At 32.3% G+C, this 13,184-nt stretch overlaps 1 protein-coding gene and 1 pseudogene across 2 annotated transcripts in view; one reads left to right on the top strand and one right to left on the bottom strand.

Annotated features, from left to right (window-relative positions):
- Positions 1 to 8,531, top strand: part of CenG1A (Centaurin gamma 1A) — a 248,044-nt gene extending 239,513 nt beyond the window's left edge. Inside the window, exon 21 of the mRNA XM_089253933.1 lies at positions 7,859 to 8,531. The gene's annotated coding sequence lies outside the window, so the exon portion shown is untranslated. The remainder of the gene's footprint in view (positions 1 to 7,858) is intronic.
- LOC149065838 (U6 snRNA-associated Sm-like protein LSm1 pseudogene) lies at positions 799 to 11,549 on the bottom strand (annotated as a pseudogene). Its single transcript, XR_016195632.1, has 2 exons — positions 11,476 to 11,549; positions 799 to 1,367 (listed from the first exon to the last, which is right to left on the bottom strand). The product of XR_016195632.1 is annotated as a U6 snRNA-associated Sm-like protein LSm1 pseudogene (transcript).
- Positions 11,550 to 13,184: the final 1,635 nt, after the last annotated feature.

Below are 13,184 nucleotides of genomic sequence, written 5' to 3' on the forward strand. Positions count from 1 at the left end.
CCCTTGTGTGCAGAAAATGACAGTGGTGTGTGACAAAAATAATCACAAATATAATTTTATATGTGTGAAATTATATTCTTCACAGTTGGGTAACAGATTATCGTAATTGTTAGAAAAAACATATGCATAAGAATACAAATTTATCAATTCAATATGAATTTGGTGTTCCAAAACCTGAGTACTTGATTAATTAAAGTAAATAAATTGAAGACCAAAAATATTTCACTCAAAAGTAGAGTTAATTACAAATATTTTTAACAATGCCTCAACCTGTACAAGTGTGCCAGGATTCAGTCAACAGAAATAGATATGACGAGTTCAGAAGGCTATGCCTATTGGAGCACATGCTACTTAATTAAAAAACTTTGTATTCTACTCGCACTGTATACACATTTGAACTCAGTCAAGTCAAAATTTAGTTGACTACTAAATTACTTTATGTGAACTGGTATTGGGCATTATCCTTATTGGATAATAGAATCGGGTAGTATCCTAGTTCCTTAAAATTTAACTATTTACACCTATGTATATACAAATTTTGCTATGAATTAAATTCTTGAGCAATTCTGATTTAGCTAATAACAGGGACAGCTCTTTGGGCCATGTGGCCGCATAGGAGGGTAGCAAATGTGAGATGAAAATATCAAGTTTTTATTGATTATGAAAAATATATTGTGTACTGGAAGGTGTCAAACTCAAGGTTTGAAGGCTTGACAACTTTTTTGTGGGAGTGGGAATAAATTGAGAGCTAAGTGGTTAGAAAGTGCCAAAAATCTATTTTGTATGGGTAGAGATTTTATCTCGAGCCGCCTACAAACAGTATGGCTGTGAAATTTCTTAGACAGGAAAAAGAAACATGTATATAGTTTGTGCTAATTTGGAATCAATACACTTTCAATTTTTCATTATATTTCCTTTATTTTTCTCCCTTTTATGTTTAAATAAGTTCTAACAAACTATCTTCAGAAGTATAAGATAACCCCTTTGCTTTAAAAAACCGTGCTTTCATTTTTTCTTTTTCTGTCTTTGTGTCTTGCAATGCTACTTGAGCTTTCAGGATATCTGGAACTGGTACTTTTTCCAAGTTTAAAGGAGGTTCTTTTTCTGCATTAACTGTTCCAAGAAGAGCTACGTTTTCCCCTCTAATTACAAATATTCCTCTTTGTAAGTCACCATATTGATTTCCAACATGAATTCTTTCTATTGCTTCATGAATAACCAGATTTGCAAATTGGTCAACACTACGTAGAATTCCTATCAGCATTCTTCCATCTCTAAGCCAAACCATAATTTTTTTATCTAGTTCTTCCAAGAGATTTGATGGACGTATAAAATCTGCATCCATGAATGACAGTTCAGAAATAAACCTTAAAAAAATAAAAATTATCTGAAAATCATGCTTCGTGTAAAAAATTTAAACATCTTATATCTAATGGAAAAAAGTAAATATGCAGTATATCTAACATATTACACTTAGTTTCGAAGATTTAACGTTTACAACAATATTTTACAATATTCAATTACATTTTGAATCTCAATTTTTGTATTAAAATATGAATTTTTTTTCAAACCAAACTGTTGCATTCCTGCCAGTAGGTCAAGCATCTGTGTGGCCAATCATTTGGTATGGTATTAGCTTCAAATAGATCTTATACATGTACTCTTGCATTGGCATACACAAAGGGGGTTTTAAGGTTCTAAACCACCACCCCCCCCCAGCTAAGACTATAGTTTTATTTTGCAGGGGAAAAACGTAACACCCCCCCCCCTCCCTCAGAAAGAACAAATCTGAAACCCCCTCTCGAGAAAATTTGGTGTACTCCTATTTACTCTTGTGTTTACATAATGACATTGACATAATACATTTCAAAATATCCAAAGTGCAGAGCATGTCCTTCCATATCTTAATTTAAAAAAAATTGATATAGTTTGGATATATCTAAACAAAGGTTATAAATTTGGTGATATAACATACCATATGTTAAAGGAAAAAATTAAACAGTGCAACTTAAATCTCTGAAGTGAAAATTTCTTGTATGATTATTACCGATATTATTTCAAGCATATAAATTTTCAAAAATAAACGGATATTGCAAAGAAAGTTGAGAAAAATTTTTGGTTGGAAACTGTGTGTGGGGGATAAATTGAAATTTTTATAAAGCTCAGCTGGGTTGAGGAGCTTATTTTTGAAAGGGAACATTTCCATAATTCATTTTTCATTGGTTTCTGAATCTTTGGGATAAGCTCTGTTGGATTATGCAACAGGGTTCAATCAAACTGAAATATTTTTTGTAAAAATTAACAATGTAAAAGGTAGTCATTTCATACCAAAAAGGAAACATATCCACCTTGTTTATTCACTTCATTATTTTTCATTCAAAAGGAACATAACAGTTGTCCTACTTGCATTGAGATTTTTTTTGAAATTGCACAATTTTCAAGTTGCATTTTGCAGTAGAACTTTTTGATAAGACACATAGAACCAAAAATTTTGTCCTCTAATGAGGAGTGTCCATTAATAGATAGCAAAATATATAGTCCTGATATAATGCAAAAAGTGTCCATTAGTAGAGGTGTAAGCTAATCGGAATGTTGGTTATGGGAGGTTCCACCGTAAAATAGTGTTTGTTACAAGAGGACAGTAAGAGTACCTTCCTTGGCCGAGTGAAAACTTCTGGAATCAACGAGTGGCTTAGAAATTTATAATTATTCAGACCTGACCAGCTCTATTTTGAATCAAAAAAGTAACATTTCCATTAATTTTTTTTTTTTTTCACAACTGAACATTTTGAAAATTTAAATGTAGATAAGTCCTTTGAATGTTGATCAAGAAACATGGTATTTAAATATTCTTTAACCATTCCCATATGCTACCTGTATTGGGTTATTTTCCCACTTTTTTAAAGCAGTCTATTCCGGAAGAGTAAGTTTACCTTTACTGTAAATTTAGCAATTGTAGAAATGTTCCTTTTGAAAATAATCCTGGTTTATAATTACTATTTCACCCTAACTTAGTATGTACCAATTGAATATCAAATGCATTTCTTTAGTTATTATTGTTGATGCGCCAAGAAAACAATTTAAGTAATAAAACTTTTAGGTATAAAAAGACAATACCAAGTCCAAACATATTTTATTTGGTAGTTTTTGTTTGACTTTAGTAATGCAAGAGCCTACTGGTGCCTTTTACTACAGTGTGATACAACTTATTGCCAAAATATATTTTACTGGTAATGGTGACAATTTATGCAGCTGGAACAGATCAAACTCCTGATTTGACTAAAATCATTTGCTCTTTTCTTCTATTGAAAATTTCATGTTAACATCATTTGTGATGTAGCATTCGTGTTCTTTTTTTCTGTATAGTTATGTTTTGTAAATAAGACCATAGTTATTGTACAGTGTATGTCTAAATTTATACAGTCTTTTTGCTTGAATGGTGAAAAGTTTTTATGTGAAGGGGACAAGTAAAATATAAGCCTTAGGGATGTTGTCCAGGAATAATTTGTATCAAAGCATTTTCTTTATTAAATTTTGAAGAGATTATATTTCAAGCAATTATCTTACTTGATATATGCTTCTCCATTGAGATATATAAACATAGAACCTCCAGCTGTAGTGTATGCAGATTAAATTATTTTTATGGATTCTAGAAAAAAATATTCAATGAAATTTCAAGCTATTTCTTGTTTCAGATAACCGATAGATTTGAATGAACTTAAACTACTTATAGAAAGCCCCCAGAAACTTCTCTATATAGTACAGAAATGATTACAAAATTTGAATAAACTTGCATAAAATCTGTGATATCAAAATAGAAGCTATTGCCTCATGGGTTGGGATATTATGTGAGAGATAGCAGAGTGCTTGGCTTGTAGATGATTGTTTTATATAATTGTGCAGGTCCATATTATATCATTTTTTTTAAGTGTAGTTAGATACATGACATCAAAAAATATTTTTAAATAAAAAATGCAATATTTTCCCTAGTAATTTTTTTTTTTTTAAATCTAGTTTGCTATGATTTTGTTTATAATATATTAAAATTATAAAATGGTGATATGGGTGGTGACAATATATTAATGATCAATTTATACTTTGAAATTTCATTCTGCCCTGCATTTTTAAAGCCCACCTGTCCACATATGATTTAGTTATGGAATGTTGTTGTATTCTCAGCATTTGCTTTGACAATCAACTTTCTGGAATTTCGTTCCTTGTCTTGAGGGCTAAGTAAAAATTAACTTTCTAAATTTTTTTTTTAATGAAACTTATTTTTAAATGTCCACCAAAAATATAAAAATTATATACCTAATGGAAATGAACCTAGTACAAGTTTAAAATACAAAATTTAAGCTTTGTGTAGCAGAACTGAAAGTGGTAGAATTATGTTTATTCAGTCTCATTTAACCTATATTAGAATGAATGTGAAAAGCTTAAATGTAATAGCAAGCTCAAAAATTTATTGCCTAATTGTTTTTATACACACTATCCCAATCACCAATTCAAGTTATCCATGGGAATTGAGCTACATCATTTTCTGTTAAATGCCTTGTACCATCACCACGAAATGCTCAATGTGGCGAGTCTGTACAGTTTGTGTAAAATTTGTAATATACGTGTGTAAATAAAAAAAAAAGCTTAAGTGTGCCCAAAATGTTTGGTGCATCAATATATATGTATTGAGTGGAACTCCCTTTAGAAAACTGGTGCTGAAGAGGTAAGGTAGTTTAAAAATGATGCAGCTGAATCAAAAAATTTTTGAATTTTCTTATTAATGCTATGACAAACTTAGTTTTTAAATATAAATTTCATAAAATATAATTTGAATCATTCACTATAACCTCTTTAATTTTTTTTTTGTGTTATTGTTATCATGAGCAATATTGGATGAATAAAAAAAAAAAAAACCTTACTTATATAGATTTATGAAAAGAAAAGAGTAAGGAATCACACAGTATAAATAATCAGTTTCCTTAATTCTCCTTGCTGCATTTTACTGGCAAACCGTTAATCTTAGAGGCACACTTCCAATTAAAAAAAAGTATCCAAATAGTGTACAAAACTCATACATTATTCATGTTGCGATAGGTTGTATAATCATTAAAATATAAAAACTTCTTATGCAAACACCCAGTATTCAAAAACCAATTAGAAAGTTGTCGCCTTGTCTCTCCCGAGACCAGCTAAAAAAATTCATGTTTCGAAGTGCAATATTTGCTAAGATATTTGAATTCAGAATATGTGAGAAAAAACAGCATACACTTATGAAAAACTATTTTCCTCGAGTTAGAAGTGATTTTTAAAATTCAAATACAGCGATACCTTTTGGTTAATGATGATTCATTCTGGAATCGTGTTAGTTTGTCAAACCATGTTGCCTAATTGGGTTAGGTTTCTATGAAAAATTTAATTCTTTCACAAAATTTAAAGATAGTATTTTTAAAAGCACCAAAGAACACTATAAAAAAAAGACAAACTGACTGAAAGTTAAAATAAAGAGCTTCGGAATTGCATAAATGAGAATCTACAGGAAGACGAGATACTCTGAATCTCTTTATTTTATACTAATGTACTTAACCAATATCAGATTTAGTCTAATAAATCTGGTATTCACACAACCTAGTCAAATTTTTAGGTGTCCCATCCATTTGATTTGATCAGCTCATTGCTGTGTATAATACATGTAGATGGAAGAGATAAAGCGCCTAGAATGTCCAGACTTCGGTTTCATGTGAAGTCTTGGTCTGAAAACAGATTCAGCTAATACCAATGCATTGAAAAGGAGCTTTTCATTTTACATGCAGTTTAAAAACTCCGAGAATTAGGGGGGGGGGGACATGAGTTAATTGGGCTCAATGCAGTAATTCTGATTGTTAGCACTAAAATTCAGCTTGCAACATGACTTTTACATTAGCATGTGCATACATCAAGGAAAATGTTAGCTGAGGCAACTGAAAAATTTTCGTTTGCCGGGAAAAAATTTACGTCAAGGTATTCGTTAGCCGAGGTATCACTATCTCGGCAACTATTGCACTTTGGAACTTTTTTTGTGGGCTTCAGGAGAGACGGGGTAAACTTTCTAATTGTATGAATTAAGAGAATATGAATTGAATTGAAGAGACTGTCCATGTATAAAAAGTTTTTATATTTTAATAAATATACAAGCCCTTGCAACATGAATGACATCTGAGCTCTACAGATGTGTCATTTTGTAGAGCTAAAAGTATCCACCGTTATATTTGGATACTTTTCCTAATTGAGAGTATGCCTCTAGGATCAATGGTTTTGCCAGTAAAATGTCCCAAGCAGAATTATGGAATTTCTGTGCATATTATTCTGGGATTTTAATTTTGAATGTTGCCATTAATGAATGTTATTTGACAATTTGGATTTTTTTTTAATTTCTGTTGTCACGTAAAAAACTACCAAAGCATTATTTAATTTACCTATATGCAAAAATTTGAATCTTATTCTTTTTATGCAAATCATACTTAACCTGATTACAGAAAGTTCATTTTAAAAATCACTGACCTGTCAAATTTTCCCGAAGTTTGATTTTAATCCTGAAAGTATGCTTGCAAATCAAAGGCATGGCATTGTCATCTTAACTATCTTTTAGATCTCTGGATAATAGTGAAACATGTAAATGACTCTCTCGAATGCAGCTGACAAAGCATCAAATGTTTTGCTAAGAAATGTTCAATCAGATTTGTAATGGAAGAAAATTATCCTAATGAAATGATAATTGTTACATTAGCAAGGAGTACTTAGAATTCTCTGACTTGCTATAGCAATCTTTTATAGAGACCAAGAATGTTAACCATCAGTTGAATCTTGAATGTTTCGTTAAAATGTTATCAGGTTTTTCAGGAGCGCAAAATATACACACTTGCCAGAACCAGTTCATTCATCATCCAATTAAGGACAGGTAAAAGTAAAAAAAATGTGTCAATCATATTTATGAAATCAAAGGGTTAGTTCATTCATAGAAATTTATTTTCCTGCAGAGTCAAGTTTATTTGTTTATCCATCTGAAGAAATTCTCCCATATTTATTTTACCCATGTTAGATAAGCTCCCTCTGCACTATTTCATATTTTTTTATAGATGTTGAATTCAAAAGTGGTAACAACATACAATACCTTAGCTCCCAAATTAGGGTTATTCAGATTTTTTTCCCTTTAATCACATATTGATAAATTCTACTTGTTTCAAATAAAAATGCAACTGCCATATTTTTTTTTTTTATTCCTATAAAGACAGGTATACAAAGTTACTGATAAATTATCTGTTAAATTATTAGGGAGAGTATTAAGACAGTGTTTGATTTAAAAATATCTTTTGAATAGTTGCAGCAGACATCTTAATGATTGAATTCATTGTGCCTGCAAGCAGTTTGTGAGAACATTGTTTTTCATGGCGTGAATAAGAGAACCACTGTGCTAAATTAAAAAGTTTGGAGATATGTAGAAAATAGTTATATATGTTTTATGTCAACAATTTGTGACTTGCACACAAGGTTAGAAGGGATATATATATGTATAAAGGATTTATCTGTTGTCAGTAAAATTTAATTTATTTTCTTTGTAAATTCCATGTCTGAACGCTGTAGCTACTGTAAAGAATGATTTAGTACAAAATAAAACTTATGAATAAAAGGTTTTATTTCTTCCAACAGCCACTTGTCAAATCATAGTGATTTTTTTCAATTTTATTAAACAAATTCAATTTTATGATGTATGGTACTTTCAGTCTGAGCTCTATTTAATCTGTTATACTAGAGATAAGGAGGAGAGAGCGAATGATTTCATAGAATATTGACATTTATTATAATTATGGATAATTTTTTCTTTTAGGTTCAAATATTGACAATAAAGTTAACCATGATTTTTTAAAACTGGGGACAAGGCTGAAACCTTCGTCTTCCCTCATCCTGAAAAGCAGTTATCCCCTTTTGAAAGATATTTCTAACAATAGTCCTATGTTCAGAGTTAACAGCTTTTCACTGGTGGCCACTTCAAATCTTTACGAAGTTAAAAACTAAATTGGAACTATATATATGTTAATGTTTTTGAAAGAAAATGTACTGAAAAGTTCAATGTTTTCACAGTACAAAGTTACAGCCAACACATTATTATACAGGTTATATCAGTAATAGTGGGACAGACATTTCAGGAAAGATATCTAAAAGGAATGAGATTTGCATGGGAATCCATATTCAAAAATTTCATAAGCCAATGTATGGCACTAATTAATGCAATAGAGTGGAAATTTCTGGTTCTCATTCAAGCTGTTGTAAGAAAAACATGCATCAGTATGCAAACATTAAGCTGGCAGCCATACATACACCTAGTATATGAAATGACTGAGGGCACTGGACAGGCCATTCAACAAATTCATCAAGACATGTATTGCGACACTATTATTTTGACAGACAAAATATTCACAAATTTGTGTGATTAATAGGGTATTCAAAAAGGTATATTCACAATTTGTAATAATTATGTCCAATAAATGTTTTCCCACTAATCACCATGTTGTGTCATTTCAGTTTCTTGTGTCTTTACTAACAACTTTCCTGCGATATTTCTGGTTAAATGTTTGTATGTAATTTTCATTCTTTCAGATGTGATATCTATGTTCCCTAAATATTTGTCCCTATATTGAGACATCCTATATATATATTTTTATATTCATAGCTACCTCAATTTTATACCGCCACACAATATTTTGAAATACTTTTCAATTCAATATATTGAATAATTTGATTTTTGGTCAAATAGACCAATTAAAAATTTGTCCTATCACTAGTTTTACCCAATATTGCTCTAATTTTTTTCAATTAAAAGAAAATTGAAGTGTAGGTGTAAAAACAAAACAAACTTAACACATTAAAAAGCCAGGTAGCAAAGCAATGACAAAAAAAAACACCCTTGAAACGAGTTTTTCTCCCTGGAAGAGAAGGTTCACATTACCCTAAGCTCTTGAATGCACAACACAAGTTTCTCACAGTAGTAATACATGCTTTAAATACAGGTGAATATATATACACAAGTGTTTTCCAATGAGGATCCCCCTTATACTGTCACAGACTGACATTTCTCGTATGTTTATATTGCTCTGAGTTACAGGAAGCTTAGTAACCCTATATTTTATAAAAAAAAGTCCCAGTGGCAATGTAAATGTTTTCAGAGACATCTTGTATTTTAATTTGCTAAAAGAAATTATTGATCAGTGATAACAGCTTACAAAAGTTCAAAACTTTCAGTCTGCCTTGACAATGGACTTCACAGAGAATTTTTGGCTTCTTTTCTTTCTAATGAAAACCTTTCAGTCTTCTGTAAAATTTTTTTTTTTAATCTTGAGTGTCTGCTCTTTTTTGGGGACAATGGTTAAAATTATCAACACAATGGACCTCAAGGGAAGAGAAGGGGGCCTCACAAATATGGGATCTGGAAATTTCAGAAAAAGCATTTAAATTTGCAGGTAGGGCCTCTGGAAAATCACTTGCCCCATGATACTCTTAAGATGGTCCTGCACAGTTTGAAAGTCTTTTATATACTGCGTGTGTCTGTATATATAAAAGAAATTGTAGGAACACCATATGTTGAAGACAGTTGAAGAATTTTGCCAAATTCACTTCTATGCGCTGGAATGTAACCGATGTGATTATTGGTTGCATTTGCTGGAGTGTAACCAATCAGCTTTATTGGTTGTATTTTCAAGTTTTATAAAAGCACTTTTACAAAATGGGTGTTGCAGCCCATTTCGATAAGACACTTGCCTAAACTACCAAAGGCTGTTTAGAGGTGTTGCAAGTTTGATACCCAGTTTGTCCTTGTCAGAAAATTTTCCTGACGCAAAAGGTACAACAGAAACGGCAATATGACCACAAAAAGAGATTGCTGCAACAGGGAGTCCCACACGAGGGGTTAGAACACTAACCTCTCGGTCACTATAAAAAAAAAAGCTCCCGTTTGGAATCTGCAATAAATGGTAGGTCCCCGGAATTAGGTTAAAAACATAGTGCAGGCTGGTTTCCAATTTTGCAAGTCGGTGAGGTTATTGATTAGTAGGAAAGCTGAATTTCAAGTTTTTTAACCAATCTAATGGCGTAGAATTGGAAACCTGCTTGCATCATGCTTGTACCCTTAGGCCAGATTTACACTGTAAAAGCTTGATAAAAGATATTTTACAAAGCTTGAAAACCAATAAGCCTATTGGTTATATTCGCTCCAATCTAACCGATACGCTTATTGGTTGCATTTTTCAAGTTTTATAACAAAAACTTTTATCAGACTTTTATAGTGTGATCCCTTCTTTATGCTGGTATTACACTACAAAAGTTGTATAAAAATTCTTTTATAAAACTTGAAAAAGCAACCAATCAGCTAATTGATTGCATGCGAGCAAATGAACAGAATTATTGGTGGTTTTTCTCAAGTTTTGTAATAGATGATTTATCAAGCTTTTGCAATCTCGGCCATAGCATTCTGCTTAGTCCTTGATTACATTGTAAAAGTTTCATAATAGTTCATTTATAAAACTTGAAAAATACAACCAATAAATGTATCGGTTACATTCGTTCGACTATAACTGATGCACGTATTGGGTGCATTTTTCAAGTTTTATAAAAGAACATCCTTTAGAAAGAAGTTTTATCAAATTTTTATAGTGTAATACCAGCCTTAGTTGATTAGAAATATTGGTTAGTATGATTCAAAGAGGAAGAGCTACTGTTGTAAACAAGAAGCTTATTTGTGGCCAATTTCTTGAAAAATAAAATTCAGCATTTGTAGGAGTTAAAATCGCTGCAAAACATATGTACTAGTAACATCGACATTCAATTTTAAATCAAGGATCAAATTCTCGAATTTATCCAGTTTATCAGAACGATTACCGCACAGCAGTGTGAAAATCACTGATATATTTTTGTGCTTAACGTATGTGACGCATCTCTTTCCATTATAAAATTTAACTGGTGAATATGGTTTTTTTTTTACATTCTGCGAACAAATATTTGTTAGAAAATGTTTGCCGACTGCTCAGAATTAATTCCGATCAGTTCAAATGCAATTTAATTAACTGACATTTAAAACTGCACCTGTTAAGGCCAGGTAAACACTGGACCGATACGATTAGCGATACACACAACCTGCAATTTGTCACGGATTAGTTAAATTTCAGATTTTTTTACCGATTCATATCGAATTGCAAGTCGTATCGTATCAGTCCAATTTGTGCCCTGCCTTTATCTCCGGAGTCGATCGCCGATTTCTTCAAAATTGTGTTTTTTTAAACAAAAACTAACTTTTTCGTCACAAGCCTCTAAAAATCACTTTAGTCAAAAAGTTCTTAGATGTTCGTTCTAAAAAATATATAGTATTTATGAGTACACTTTCCACTTACTTGACTAAAAAATATATAACTGAAATAGGATTTTAAAAAACTCAAAAAACAATTTCATACTCACTCAAAAAGACGAAAAATAAATTGACAAATCGAGAGATATTAAGGCGTTGTTTTGCTGCCGTTTCAAGTTTTTCACAGGAAGGAAACCCGAAGGTATTTCTGTTTTCCGATATATATGTATGCAAATATCTGGCTGAATATTTGGCGAAGATAATGGCATATGCACAAACTTGATACAAAATATTTCCAAGAAAAAAAAATAGGTATTCCCAACTAAGCGACGACAAGTTCTTTCAGCAAAATCGCCAAGTAAAACACTTCGCTAAAAACGTAATACCCGTTGATTTTTTATTTTACTTTCAGATACATTCAGAGCCGCAGGATCAAGCACGCAAATGGGAGCCCCCCCCCCCCCCCGTGATGTTGAAGGAGACGTTAAAGGAGGAAATTTGCGCCCCCTCTGGTCCGGCTCACAGGGCACCAGATCAGCCTACACCCCCGCAGTTGCGGCCCTTCATACATGAACATAAAAGACCAGCGGTTCTTAACCTTTTTCGACCCAGGGAGCTTTTTCTGGTATATTATTTCAAGGTGGAGCCTCGTAGGCCTATTTTTTATTTATTCATCAAAGTTACTAACTTGATTATTCAAAAATATTTATAATTATTTTTTCCAAATTTACTGGTTTTTTTTCCTCGAGCACCGGTTGAGAACCGCTGTGGTAGACAAGTATGTTCGTGATTCCTCTATACGTTAAAAGTATATATGAGGGATTCACAAAACCATAGTAGACCAAGTCCATTTATCTTTATTATGGATAATAACAGCTTAAAGTATATATATTTGATAGAGAATTAATTCAGTTCAAGTGATGTGAAGGAATTAAATATGTCAAAGTGCAGTTAAAACTACCATTTTTTAGTGCCCTGCTTTTACAAAAACTTCAAAGTGTTTAAGGTTGTTATTATCCGTAATAAAGATAAATGGACTTGATCTATGGTTGTGAACCCCTCATGTTATTGCCAAAACCCGAAGTTTGCCACTTTGCGACGTGGCCAGTCCAGTTGTCTAAAACTGTGCCACATATCTCTCAAGGGATCTCTAAATGCGCCACGGACAGCTCTTAAGTGTTCTGGGACCGTGTCACGGGTTGATCTATGAATGTGTCACGGGCCTACTTGAGTGATCTGAAAATGTGCCATGGCCACTTAAATGCTCTGGAATTGTGCCACGGGACACTTAAACAATCTGTTAATGTGCCGTTTAGTTCATTTTTATAAAATTAGGTTTGAGGTGGCGGGCCACATGTTTTCCGTGGGCCATGGATTTGGCATATATTTTGGCATATATATTTTGGCTATTTGGCTTAGCCTTCAAATAGTATTGAAATTAGCAGAAATTGATTATAACAAAATATAAAGGTATTTTCTTCCTAAATTTTAATTTTTTTTAAAATATTTTTTGCATCGAAAAAATAAATTTTTGATCGTGGATGTGTCGAACGAGCTCCCATGGCCCCCTCCCCCGCGTACGTCTCTGATCCTAATATGCGTTAGGAGATATGGGGCAGAGCTAGAACTCTTTAATACACAGTATATGAAGGCGTCTTAGGCAGAGCTGACGAAATTTTGCTGACACGGTGGTAGGGGATCAAAATCAAGGTTTCTAGAATATATAAGGTTAGGCGCGCAGCAAGCGCGCGCTTCAGAATGAAACTCGTTTTGACGTCACCCGATTCCTCACGTGATCCACTCAAACGGGAGCATAATG

This window comes from Pholcus phalangioides, unplaced genomic scaffold (genome assembly GCF_987345545.1).
Source record: "Pholcus phalangioides strain wild (caught in Gottingen) unplaced genomic scaffold, Ppha-v1.0 ptg000039l_1, whole genome shotgun sequence".
Classification (NCBI taxonomy): domain Eukaryota; kingdom Metazoa; phylum Arthropoda; class Arachnida; order Araneae; family Pholcidae; genus Pholcus; species Pholcus phalangioides.